The sequence below is a fragment of the Mustela putorius genome, unplaced genomic scaffold, assembly GCF_011764305.1.
Source record: "Mustela putorius furo isolate JIRA1106 unplaced genomic scaffold, ASM1176430v1.1 tig00003869_pilon_pilon_pilon, whole genome shotgun sequence".
NCBI classification, from domain to species: domain Eukaryota; kingdom Metazoa; phylum Chordata; class Mammalia; order Carnivora; family Mustelidae; genus Mustela; species Mustela putorius.
Genome location: NW_025422021.1, coordinates 12,952,569 through 12,965,440, shown reverse-complemented (window position 1 = coordinate 12,965,440; position 12,872 = coordinate 12,952,569). Strand labels below are relative to the sequence as shown.

Below are 12,872 nucleotides of genomic sequence, written 5' to 3'. Positions count from 1 at the left end.
TGGCCTCTGTTTCTCAGTGAAATAGAAGAGAAAGCGATCTGCAGACTGCAGGTCTATGGAGGAACGACTGAACATGGGTGGTGAATGTCCGTGACACTTGCTACAGGGTATGGTTCACTAAGACAGCAGAGCAAGGGAGAACCTTAGTCAAGCTTGAAGCCATGATTGCTGACTTTCCCACCTTCCTCCTGTTGCCTGGTTGTTTTCTGGTTTTTGGTTTTGGTTTTGGATTTTTTGACATTTTAATGCTTATTGGTCACTCTCCCAAAAGGTGAACAAAGAAAGAAAATACAAATGGGAAACAGAAAATGGGAAAATAGAAAATAGAAATGGGAAGCCAAATGTTGCAGATTAAGGTCCAGATGGCCAGACCTTAAAATTTCTGCCTAAGTTTTGGTGGGGGTGGAGGATAGGATGGCAATAGCAATAGCTTGTGAGGTTACCAATGGACCCCCACCATTCATGCGTCTCCATTATAATTCCCAGTTCATGGTTGCTGGTTACCACTCTCGGCGACACAGATCCCCGGCCCAGAGGATGGGACAAGAGCGTGGCCCATCCCCTCAGGTGTAACTTTATCCCACAGGAGCATTCCAGGTTGGCAGTACTTGAGTCCTTGGTATGGCCAAGGAAGGAGCAAGGAAGGCAGCTTGCATGGTCTCAAGGCAGAACTGTCATAACAGCCAATACTTATCTTCTACAGCTGCAAAGGATGCCATTGGCAAGATAAAAGATATATTGGGTTAAGGCCAGGTGATCCTGCATGAGATGCCAGACAAGATCTGCCCCCTCCGAGTCCTTGAAAACTGAGTGTCCATCCTTGGCTTCAGAATGACTGGAATCAAAACATCCCAGACTTCTAGGCAGCGCAACCAAAAAAGCAGAATTTCAAACTGCACTGAGATGGAAGAAGCCATTAGATGATGTAGGAATTAGAACCCCTATCCCACCATTTCCTGTGTGCCATTGGGCAAATTACTTATTCTCTCAGAGTCCATTTTTTTCATAAATAAAAGAGCAATTTTACCATTAAATTAAATATGTGGCTGAAAGCATTATATCGTGAGGTTGGCACATGTTATGTGCACAGCAAGTGCTTCAAAAACTGGATTATGACACCTAGCTTGATTAGAAGTTACAGGCAGGGGTCCCTCTTAGAATCAACTAGAAGATTCCTGCTAAATTCCTCTGTAGATATAATGTAATTAAAATTCAAAGTATAAAGGAGTTAACCTCTCTATCAGAAAAATTCAGCAGCAGCAACAGCAAAAATCACAAACTACAAACAAATAAACAAAAAACCAACAGGCTCTTAGCAATTCACAAAAGCAAGTCCATTCTCCTAAAGACTGAGAATTAGATTCGAATTGACAAGGACATGGTTTTTTGACAAAGCAATGAAAGTACATACAAAAAATATGCAAATGCTCCCATCAAACACCACAGTGACTACTTCGAACTACTGTTAACAAACCTTCCTACCTCAGTGCTATTCCTGTCCTTTCTATTCTTCTTTCATTAGTGACTCATGAAACTTAGCTCCAGTGAACTTGGATTCCTCGCCCTGTCTTCCTAGCTCTGCCTTGTTGCTCGTGTCATTCCATTCATTTAGAATTCCTCCTCCCATCCCTAGGTACAACCCTACCAACTTTCCCATTCAAACATGGATCAGATCTCACCTACTGTATAAAGCCTTCCTTGTCCATACCTCTTCAGAGTGACCATTCTCTTCTCCAAAATCCCAGGGTACTTCTCTTCTATAGAACTAATTTGTCCAGCTTGTAGGCATTTGTCATTCCTGTGGGCTGCTCAGCCTCTGAACCCTTTTCCTATGTTTGGAGGAAGTGGAGCCTGCCTCCTACTCTAGAAGTTGAAGATGCTTATACTCTTTCCAAGCCTCCTTTCCAGTTAAGATAAGGACCCATATTGGAGGCCCAGCCAATCAGATGCACTCATGGTACTCTGAAGAAGCAACGGGTGGTGGGAAGAAGCAGTGGAAGGTGACGCCCGTGGACACAAACCTATGTTCCATTTCCCGAGTCAGCGATGGCAGCAATTCTAGCAGTGGTGGCCGCTCCCCGCATTGTCTGTGCCCTGCAATGGCAGTGGCAGGGTCTTTGCACAATTAGCTCCAAGGTATGATCTGGGCTCTTATGGCTAATCATCTCTAAGCCTGAATCTCCAGTCTTGTAGGATGTCTGGGTCTAGAACAGATTTCAGCATAGTATAAAACAGGAAACAGCTTAAAATGAATGCAAGTCCTCGCCAAGAATTGTTCACTGCTTGTCTTTCTCCTTAGAATCTTGCCACCAGCAATATTCATAGGACTTCTTCCCCCATAGGTCTCTGTAGTCCACGGGGGGGACTTGTGACGTTTCTGGGTTGCTGTGTTTGTTGTTGATGATGGTGGTTGCTTTTTAAGATTTATTTATTTATTCATTTGAGAGCGAGCGAGCAGGGGGACGGGCAGAGAGAGAGGGAGAGTCCTCGATCAGACTCCCCATTGAGCATAGAGCTCGATCTCAGGACCCTGACATCATGACGTGAGCTGAAATCCAAAGTCAGCGGCTTAACTGACTAAGCCAGCCAGTTGCCCTGGATGTTGTAGTGCTTAAGGAAAATGCTGACATTTGGGAGGAAAGCAGAGATGCTGAAACAGTCTCCTACCATGAAGAACTGTCTGGCATCTCATGCCACTTGCAAATGTCCCCTGGGCATTCATGTAGGTAAAAATAAATCCAGTTCATAATTATCTGAACCTAGAATCTGACTCTGTTTTTTATATGAAAACAAAAATCTGAGACTTTTTGAAAGAAGATTGCATTTGCTTTGGAATTACCCCACGAGTCCTTCACTATTCAGGGTTATTACCTCGAAGGTGGCAACTTTGCTTGATGCAACATGCAAAGGTTCAGATTGTGATTGTCACTGCTGGATCTGCTGGCTTCTGCGATTAGTGCAAGCATCTGACTCCATTACGGATGCTCTCGTATCCTCCTGGCTGAACATTTGCATATTGAATACATGTTTTTATGTATTTCATAAATTAGCTCTCTTTTATTTCTCCTGTATTCTATAGGTAGGGAAGTACATTGGGTTTTTATAAAAGGGTTTTTGAATTTCATGATTGTCAAGGTGACACTCTAAACAATGTGTTATAAAAATGAGGTGTTTGATCTAATAAGGTTGCAAACCATGGCCCCAAAGCCCTCTCTTATTTTCCCACAAACTTCTAGCCTACCCCCTCCTACCAGGATGTTACTAAAAATCCACTGGTATAGAATTTAGAGTGTTGTGTTTTTTTTAGATAGCGTATTTTTTTTCTTGTTATATACATGAATAGCTTTAGAAAACAGCTCTATTCTTGCTAAGCTACAACCATAACATCTTGGTTGATATTGATTAAAGGTCTAATAGTCCATTTTAAATGCTGATAAAAGGGGGTGGAATAGGCTTTAAAACTAGCAGACTCCTGGGAACTCAAATCTGCAGAAACTTTATTGGGTGTAAAGGGCATATGGAGACCCAACCCACACTGTGCCCTTAATGACCACAGGAGGGAACAAACCTTTGCTTCAACCCCAGATGCTTAAAAGAATTTAAGTATAAATTGGCATGAGATTTGAAAAAGAAAAGAGTCTCATTATATCCTGCCTTTCTGTTATCAACCATCAAATTCCAGTTGGTGAACTTCTCATCAGAAAGAACTACTTAGCAGTCACCTCATAGTGAGACTAGAGAGACTCCTCAGGACAAGGGGTCCTCAATCAGCTTGAGTACTGATTGTGGATGGAGCACAGCTCTAGCCAACAGTGACCAGAGGTTTTCTAACCCGCTTTAGTGCTCCTCCTGAATGATAAGAAGTATGAGGATGGGGTTGTCTGAGTGGCTCAGTCATTAAGCGTTTGCCTTTGGCTCAGGTCATGATCTCAGTGTCCTGGGGTGGAGCCCCATGTCCGGCTCCCTGCTTCACAGGAAGCCTGCTTCTCCCTCCCCAACTCCCCCTTTTTGTGTTCCCTCTCTCTGTCAAATAAATAAATAAATAAATAAATAAATAAAATCTTTTTTAAAAAAAAAAGAACTATGAGGATGATACTAGGGAGAATATTTCTTGACATTAAAAAAGAAAAAAAAAATCCTGGGGCCCCTGGGTGGGTCAGTCATTAAGCGTCTGCCTCGGCTCAGGTCATGATCTCACCATCCTGGGATCAAGCCTTGCATCGGGGCTCCTTGCGCTATGGGAAGCCTGCTTTTTCCCCTCCCTCTTCCCCTGCTTGTGTTCCCTCTCTTGCTATTCCTCTCTCTCTCTCTGTCAAATAAATAAAAAAATAAAATCTTTAAAAAAACAAAACAAAAACCCAACATCTGGGTCTCGACATTTTTTTTAAATTAGTAGCTTCCTTGCTGGTGATGATCTTAGTCCTATTGTTTTGCCGAAGGGTGTCAGAAAAATGCTTTTCAAAATCTGGTCATCTTGGCATGCAGAAGCAGCATAAGGATTTTCTGAATTGAATCAACCTGTATGTACTTAAAAGGGGACCTAGGATTTTTAAAGAAGACTGACTTTTAATCACTTGGAAACTGTATGAATTAAGATGATTTCCAAAATCAACAGCCTAAGACTTCAGTTTTATTACTCAAGAAATAAATCCTCGACAGATGGTCCATGGGAGTGACACAAATGTCCTGGAGATTTTAATCATACAAAAGTGAATTGTAAAGCCCTACAAAGATGAGAAATATTTTAGGACAAGCTACTAATTGTCACAGCTACCTAGGAAATAATTTAGTACAAATTCACAAACTGTACAATGAATATACTGTGAAGCTGTAAGTTCATCCTGTAACAGCTACTTGCCGAAAAAAGGAAAACTAAAAAACGGGGGGGGGGGGCAATTTCTTAGGATGCTCATTAATAACTGATTTTTTAATGGATTTTACCTGTTTGATGTTGAGTCAATCAGATATAACCTGCGTGACCAAAAACAAACAAACAAACAAAAAACGTTCTTTTTTCAAATATGTCGCATTTATATCCTGGAAATATTTGCTCAAGAGGTGTTTTGAGCCACGCTAGAGAGCCTCAAAGAATCCTTTTATACTAAGCATTAACTCTTGCTTTGTCGTTTCCAGATGGTTGAGTCACTTGGTACCCCTCATCACCGTCCGGTTACCTCATTGTCTTTGTTCAGTTGCTAACCAGAAAGTGATCTGGTGCTTTGTCTGCATCTTCTTGTTTTCATAGCTCCCAGAACAAACTCTTTCTTTTTTGCTCTTGTCAGTTCTCTGAACAACTTGCAGCTTCCAAGACTGTGCAAAGCTGACTTTCACACGGTGAGGACTACCTGTGCCTTGCTGTGGTGCAGATGCTTCCCTTCCAGGAATCCAGCAACGCATGATCACTTGTTTTCTTGACTCACGTACTGACTCAAGTATTTATTATGCATGATGTTCGGGGGATGTTGGGAAATACAAAGATGAAGCCACCTCATCTCCAGACCTCAAGAAATTTACATTATGTTGCACAGGAAGGAAACAAATTGTGCTAAATGCTATAGAACTGCAGTGTCCAATAGCTTAACCACTAATTATTGATTACTGGCATTTGAATGTGGGTAGGTTGAATTGAGATGTACTGTAAGTATAAAATATGCACTGGATTTTGAAGATCCAGTGCAAAAAAATACAAAGCATCTCATTTTTATATTGATAATATGTTGAGGGGATAATATTTTGCATATCTTCGGTGAAATAAAGTACATAATTAATTTAACCTGTTTCTTAGCACTTTTTCTATGTGACTACTAGAACATTTTATAATTACATATGTGGCTAGCATTGATATGGAAGTTTAGAGGGAAATGGAAGAATACTGTGTGTGTGTGTGTTTGTGTGGGGGACGGGGTGTGGCAGGGGCACATACAGGGGAAGATGCTGATCAGAGAACCATCCAAGAAGGGGTAACACTTGAACTAGCTTTTGCATGTGCAGCGTGGAACAAAGACAATGCTGTGTAACAGGCAAGGGACCATCTCTGGCTCATATCTCAGCTCCTCTTAGAAGCTTGTTGACCTCTAACTCTTGATTTCTACATAAAAAAAAAAAAATGGAGCTGGTGATGCCTATCTCCTAAGATTGACCATGATGAGGATTATAATGAGTTAATGTATACAAAGAGATTAGTACAGTGCATAGAATAAGAAAAAGTCCTCGATAAATGGTACCTAAAGTTACTAGTCCATGGAATATCAGCAGGGATGTAGGATGATTTAAAGGATGTAAAAGTGACATTTCACATAAATGCCATTTCCTCAGCTACTGTGCTAGAGATGCCACCATTAAAGTCTTGGCTCTTCTTAAATCATTGCTTATAATCTGAGCGAATCTCAAATTCTACAGGAAGCAAAACAAAGATACATTTTCCAGTTGATTTTCACTGTCCCCGTTCCTTGCTAACTTTGTAACACTTTATAACATTTTAAATTTTTTAAAAAAAATTTTGTGCAAAGAAGAAGGCTGAAAGTGTTAGTGGGCTATTTTCTTTCTTTTCCCTGTTGATATTCTTGCTCATTGGACACTATTCGGTGGCCCACATCCAGCTTCATCATAATTATGGATGGAAACTAGAGCAGATTCCAAGAATGATGGGATTGTCATTCCATTAGGATACAGGAGAAAATCAGCACATCCCCAAGTTCCCATTAAAGCAATCCTTTGAGGGCTTTATGACACTCTGATACCTTACTGCAATGTCCTGAAAAACTAATATTAGACCACCACGCGGCAGGTTACTTAGAGAGTAATGGACAGAAGAGGTCACTTTAATTGCATATAGAAGCTGGTGTCTCTTAAGTGCTTACCACAGGGTTGATTGTTGTAAGTATGCCAGATATTCGCTCGGCAAATATATTCTCTTACCCATCCTGAGTTTCCAGCTTTAGGAATTTTAAAAGGACCTCTTCTAGAGGGGTAAAATCAAAGTCTATATGTGACTTGCTTCAAGTCAAACTCTATAGACCTCTGGCTTCTTATACACTGGGTTCCTGGTATATTTCAACTTCTTTCCCTCCACCCCCGGCTATTTGTTAGGAAAGCCAGAAAAGGGTGTCCATTGAGAACCCTCAATCACTTCAAAGCTGTGCTTAGTAATTGCCTTTACTGTTATAATAATTAGCATTTAATATTATTGAGCACTTTTTGTGCCAGGCATTATTCTATTTCTTCTAATCCTCATAACACCATCATGAATCACTTACTGTTACCCCTTACCTTAGTTTTTATTGTTGTTTTAGGAATTACCATAAAATTTAGGGGCTTACAAAAACAATAATCCTTTATGATCTCTTACGGTTTCTGTGGATCAGATGAAGCCTAGTGAATTTGATATATCTCTATACCATGAAGTCTGGGGTCTCAGTTGGAAGACTTGAAGGTTGGACCCTGGAATCATCCAAAGGCTCATTCTCTGACATGTCTAAGTAGTTGATGTTGGCTGTGGGTGGAGTTGTTGATTAGGACACCCACAGGTGGCCTGGGCTTCCTCAAAGCATGGTGACTGGGTTAGAAAGGTAAGTGTCTCACAAAAGAGAAGAGAGAGAGAATACACAGGTGCATTAGGCAGAAGCCTACTGCCGACTGTGACTTCACTGACTGTCACTCACTTCTGCCAAATTCTTTTGGATGAGGCAATTGCCCAGATTCAAGGGAAAGGAATATAGATCCTGTCTCTTGATGAAGGAATGTCAATGTCAGTTCATGAGAATAGCATGTGGGGCAGAATACACATCAGTGCAGCTGCCCTTGGATGGCTTTTGGAAAATACAATCTGCTACACACCTATATTTCATAGATGAAAAAGAGGCTTAAAGGGACTAAATTGCTTGTGATCATTCAACTAGTAAAAAGAAAGCCCAAGAGAGAAAGCTGCTGGTTTCCAGAATCTATTCTAAAATAAAAAACAAAAACAAAAAACTAAAACAAATCACTATGCTATTATATCTCCCACCCCGAATTCTTTATAGCTTTCAACCTTAAAAAAAAAATCTACTTTAACTACACAAATATTTACTTATTTAAACAGTGTGCCACAAATTTCATAAACCTAGAGCAGTGGTCTACGGCCATACCACCCTGAATGCGCCCGATCTCGTCTGATCTCGGAAGCTAAGCAGGGTCGGGCCTGGTTAGTACTTGGATGGGAAACCTAGAGCAGTGGATGATAACATGAATTCACAATAATTTTAAGGTCCAAGTTACAAGAGCTGAAGACTTCTCTCTTTTCTTAGGAATGTTTCCTTTTCTTTCTTACTATTTCTAAAGCTCCTAAAGATGCCTACCGACTCATCTTTCCTCCAAGCCACTATGTAATAGTTACCAAACTGTTTCCTCTGCCAGTGGTGGGACTTCTGAGAACATCAGGGAAAAGGGAGCTGGATCCTTTCCTTTCACTAGCTGCTGAGGGAGTCAGAGGGGAGCTGGTTTTGCACAGGGTTGGGAACAATGACCTTGTTTCAACTCTGGGTCACACGTTTTCATCTTATCTGGACAGAAGAGCAGTGTTGCCTTTCCCAGTGGTGGGGTCACGTGGAAGCCATCCATTCAACTTAGCCCCAACACCCTTCTCATTCTTCTATCACTGGTGTTAGTAAAACAAAATAAAACAACTCCCCAATTCCAGGGCTATCCAAGGACAAACAGTAATTCAGATCTCCAAACTCACTCCTGGAAGGGTTAGAAATATTCATCTTTTTCTTTTCTGTGAAAAAACTGCAACAAAATCTATAGAAAGAAGCTTAGCTCAACACCAAGCATAAACTCTTTAAGGACAAAACAGGGGTCATCCAATTATTGGGGACTTCACGGTTTCTGGGAAAACCGTGTCAAACATGACCAAAAAAGGTCTGGCAGACATTTACTTTTTACATATCTCTCTCAAAGAACTAGTGAGGTAGTTTTCCCAAAGCAAAAGAGGGATTAACCCAAAGACAAATTCTCTAACCAGAGCTGTGAAAACAAGTTTTCCCACCACAAGTTGGTCACAGCTATAGTTCTTCTTGTATGAAGGGAAATTATGCCTTAGACACAGCCCAGAAATGGGAACTCAGCTGTGGGAGAGGTAGAAAGCCTTACATTCACAGCTGGCCATCCTCTTATGGTATTAAGATAGAAGCAGCAGCAGAAGTAGTAGTAGCAGTAGTAGTAGTAGTAGTACTAGTAGTAGTAATGAAGAGGAGGAGGAGGGTAAGTAGAGTGGGCAGGAGTGGAGAAATAACATATTGAATTCTTACTAAATACTGGCACTGTGCTAAGTGCATTCAGAGTTCTCCCAACAGCTCTGTGAAGTATGTGAAATACCCCTTTTATAAAAATACCCCCTTTTTCAGATGAGGAAACTCAGACTTAAGGACATAGTGAGTTGTCCAAGGCCATATAACTTATAAAGAGGTGAAGCTGAGCATTTTACTCAAGCATTCTTATTCCTGAATTCTTATACTATTCTTATCAATTGTCTCCTACCCCAAATTTGCTGTTAGTTGTTGTTTTCCTAAGAAACCTAATTAGACCAAACTTCACTAAATACACACTATGTGCATAAATCTTCACTAGGCCCTTGGGTGATAGAAATGAAATAAGACCTAGTTCCTGTGATGAGAGAACCAGTAGTTTAATAAAGAAGACTCTATCCATGGTGTGAGGGTTCTCAGGGTTCTGTGGCAATACCGAGTAGAGAAGGATTTGTTCTAGCTCTGATGGAACAGAACCTTCTTGGAAAAATTCCAGAAGGTAATTTTTTGAGATGGTAATTAGCTTACAAATGCAAGTTTGACAGGTAAAGAGGAAAGGGATGGGGTGCCTGGGTGGCTCAGTTGGCTAAGTATCTGACTCTTGATCTCAGCCCAGGTCCTGATCTCATGGTCATGAGTTCAAGTCCCATGCTGGGGTTTGATGGAGCCCAATTAAAAGAAAGAAAGAAAGAAAGAAAGAAAGAAAGAAAGAAAGAAAGAAAGAAAGAAAGAAAAGACATTCTAAACAGGGGAAATAATATAAAGAAGAATAATTTTAAAAGAAGGGCTGGTACAAATACATGGCACAAGAGAGGACGACTGGGTTATTAGTAAAAAGTTATATGGTTTGGGTAAACCTCAAAGGTGGATTAGGAAAAGAGAGATGAGAAGCCAGTTGTGATGGGCCCTGATTGCCAACAAAAGAGACTGGATTTGTTCTACAGCCAAGAAGAGGCATGCAGAACCTTTTGTAAAGAGGTCTGAAAGAATGATATGGGTGTTTCAGAGGCCAGGCAGCTCCTATAACTCCTCTGATGGATAAGACTTCTGGATGCGCCTCGCATACTGCCAGGCTGGTTGGGAGAGCCTCAAGGGAAGACTACATGCACTGGGCAGAAATCCAGGGAGAACTTGTCTTTCATCTCCAGGTTTTGATTCTATTTCCTTGAGTTGGATTTTTGTGGCTTTGCCTTTCAGATGGCTCTCACTAGATATTTTCCAACGACACAGGAAAAGAAAGGCTGAGATTTGTGCTAAAATTCTCAACCAGAGGCCTAATGTTGACCATTGGTAGTCATTACTAGAAGGGACAAAGGTTTGCAAGGTAAAAGACATGTGTGGGAGGAGAGTAAATCTGCCCCTTGTCTGAAGGGGACATAGGGAAGGATGGGGGATGGACGTAGGGTTACTTCACTGTTGTGGCCTTTTCCCTGGGTCTTTGCAATAGCATTTGTTCATCTTTCCTAGTCTTAAGGAACTGAAGTGAATTCCTGTTATTCAAAGTATAAGCTATGAAGTTTTTCTACATGATTTTTATTCCTTTTTTGATGGTGAGATTGTCCTCACTGAGCTCTAGGAATAGTTGAGACCTCGCTAATTATTTCTGAGCATGGTGTGGAGTCCAGAAAATTGATGCCTGCAATGACCATATTATCTTTTTATCTTGGCTAATCTTAGAAAGCCTGAGCCAAGGACTCTACTTGTGCTTCCCACTAGGATAGAACAGGTGAAATCAGATCTCACAAGGAGATAAAGCAAGCTTTTTCATCTCATGAAAGATTTTTTTTCAAACTCTCTATAACTGACAAATGGTCTCATTTCCCTTGGGCCGCTATGTTTCCCCTTGAGTAGCTCTAGTATGCAGCTTGAAAGCTAATCCATAGATCAAAAGAGTTTTTGGTTGGACACTGAATGAGGGTAGTATAGAAGGCAAAGAGAACCACATCCAGAAGTTTAAGTAAGTTAAGGTTAATGGAGGACATAACATATACATGCTCACTGGTGTAAACTGTTCACCAACCAGAAGATAAACTCTTGGGTTCCACGGCCCAAGGAAAGTCAAGAGAAGAGGAGAAGTAGCAGAAGCACAGGTGGACATGAGGTCACGGGTGGGCCTAAGAGCCAGGGGGTGGTGACCTGCTCAGGGGGCCTAGACTTCCTGTTTAAGAAGTGTCTCAAATGTAGGGCACCTGGGTGGCTCAGTAGGTTAAAGCCTCTGCCTTCGGCTCAGGTCATGATCTCAGGGTCCTGGGATTGAACCCCACATCGAGCTCCACATCCGGCTCTCTGCTCAGCATGGAGCCTGCTTCCTCCCTCTCTCTCTCTGCCTGGCTCTCTGCCTACTTGTGATCTCTGTCCAATAAATAAATAAAATCTAAAAAGAAAAAAAAAAAGAAGTTCCTCAAATGTAGACACTTGACCTTATCAAATACAGGTCAAAACAGTGTAATATCTAGAGTTCTAGAGTTTTGCTGAAAGTCAAGGGAAGAAACATTCCATACGAGCCTTTAGCATATGTGCCAGACTATATCACCCGCCGTGCTCTATGAATTCATGGTTTTTTTGAGAATTTAAAAAAATATTTATTTATTTATGTATTTGAGAGAGAGAAAGAGTATTCACAGGGAGGGGCACAGGGAGAGGGAGAGAGAAACTTCAGCAGACTCCCTGCTAAGCTCAGGGCCCATGTGGGGTCGATCTCACAACTATGAGATCATGACCCCAGTGGAAACCAAGAGTTGGACTCTCAACCGACTATGCCACCCAGGGGCCCTTGAATTCATGCTTTTTAAAAAGGTTTTACAATCATCTTATAAAGGTGATATTATATTGCATTGTATTTTGCATCTGAAAGTTTCTAACATGTCAGTGCTATAATTCTATAGAGCCATCTTATTCTTTTCACTTATTTTAATGATTGGGAGCCTCAAGGAACTGAAGCGAGCAGAACCTCCTTGATGCCCCTGAGCCCTGAGTATGGGGAAGCTAAGGAGGTTCCCCTCCTCATTACCTTGGTCCCAGTCATAGAAGAAAACACCTGCAGCACACATTATTGTGTGTCAGTATTTAAGCTGCCTGTTTGGGGTCCTGCTGTCAGCACTGAGCTGCCCATCTTCCCTGAAGCTCTCTGTAGCTTGTTCTCATTCCCAGAGTATTTAAAGGTTGGTCTATGAATATTTGTTAAATCTACTAAAAATGAGTCTCTATGTGGTGGAGACAGCACAGATGAGGGTTGAGCTGAGAACATTCTAGCCCTGGGGAATGAATAACACTGCAAGTCCTGCCAAGTGCTCAGCTTGGACTGAGTTTCCTTCGAATCTGGTCAAATTTGCGTGATCTGACAGCTTCAGTGCAAAGGTTTGTGTGTTTCGGTGACTGTGGGTCCTCACGCAACCGTCTTGAGCAAATACACGAATTCTGTGTTGCCTACACAGGATTTCCAGCTCCTTTCCTGGATGAGGCCCAGAATAAATTTTTTTTTTTTGAATGTTCAAGAGAAGTTAGTTGGGCATTAAAAAAGAAAAAGGTCTGCATTTCACTCCTTCAGTAATGATTCACTGACCAGGCCTCAGGTGCCAAATGGCTGTT

The 12,872-nt window shown here is 41.4% G+C and overlaps 1 long non-coding RNA gene and 1 pseudogene across 1 annotated transcript in view; one reads left to right on the top strand and one right to left on the bottom strand.

Annotated features, from left to right (window-relative positions):
- Nucleotides 1-12,872, bottom strand: part of LOC123388012 — a 40,842-nt gene that overhangs the window by 14,526 nt on the left and 13,444 nt on the right. The gene's annotated exons all lie outside the window — the stretch shown is intronic.
- Nucleotides 8,113-8,218, top strand: LOC123388017 (annotated as a pseudogene).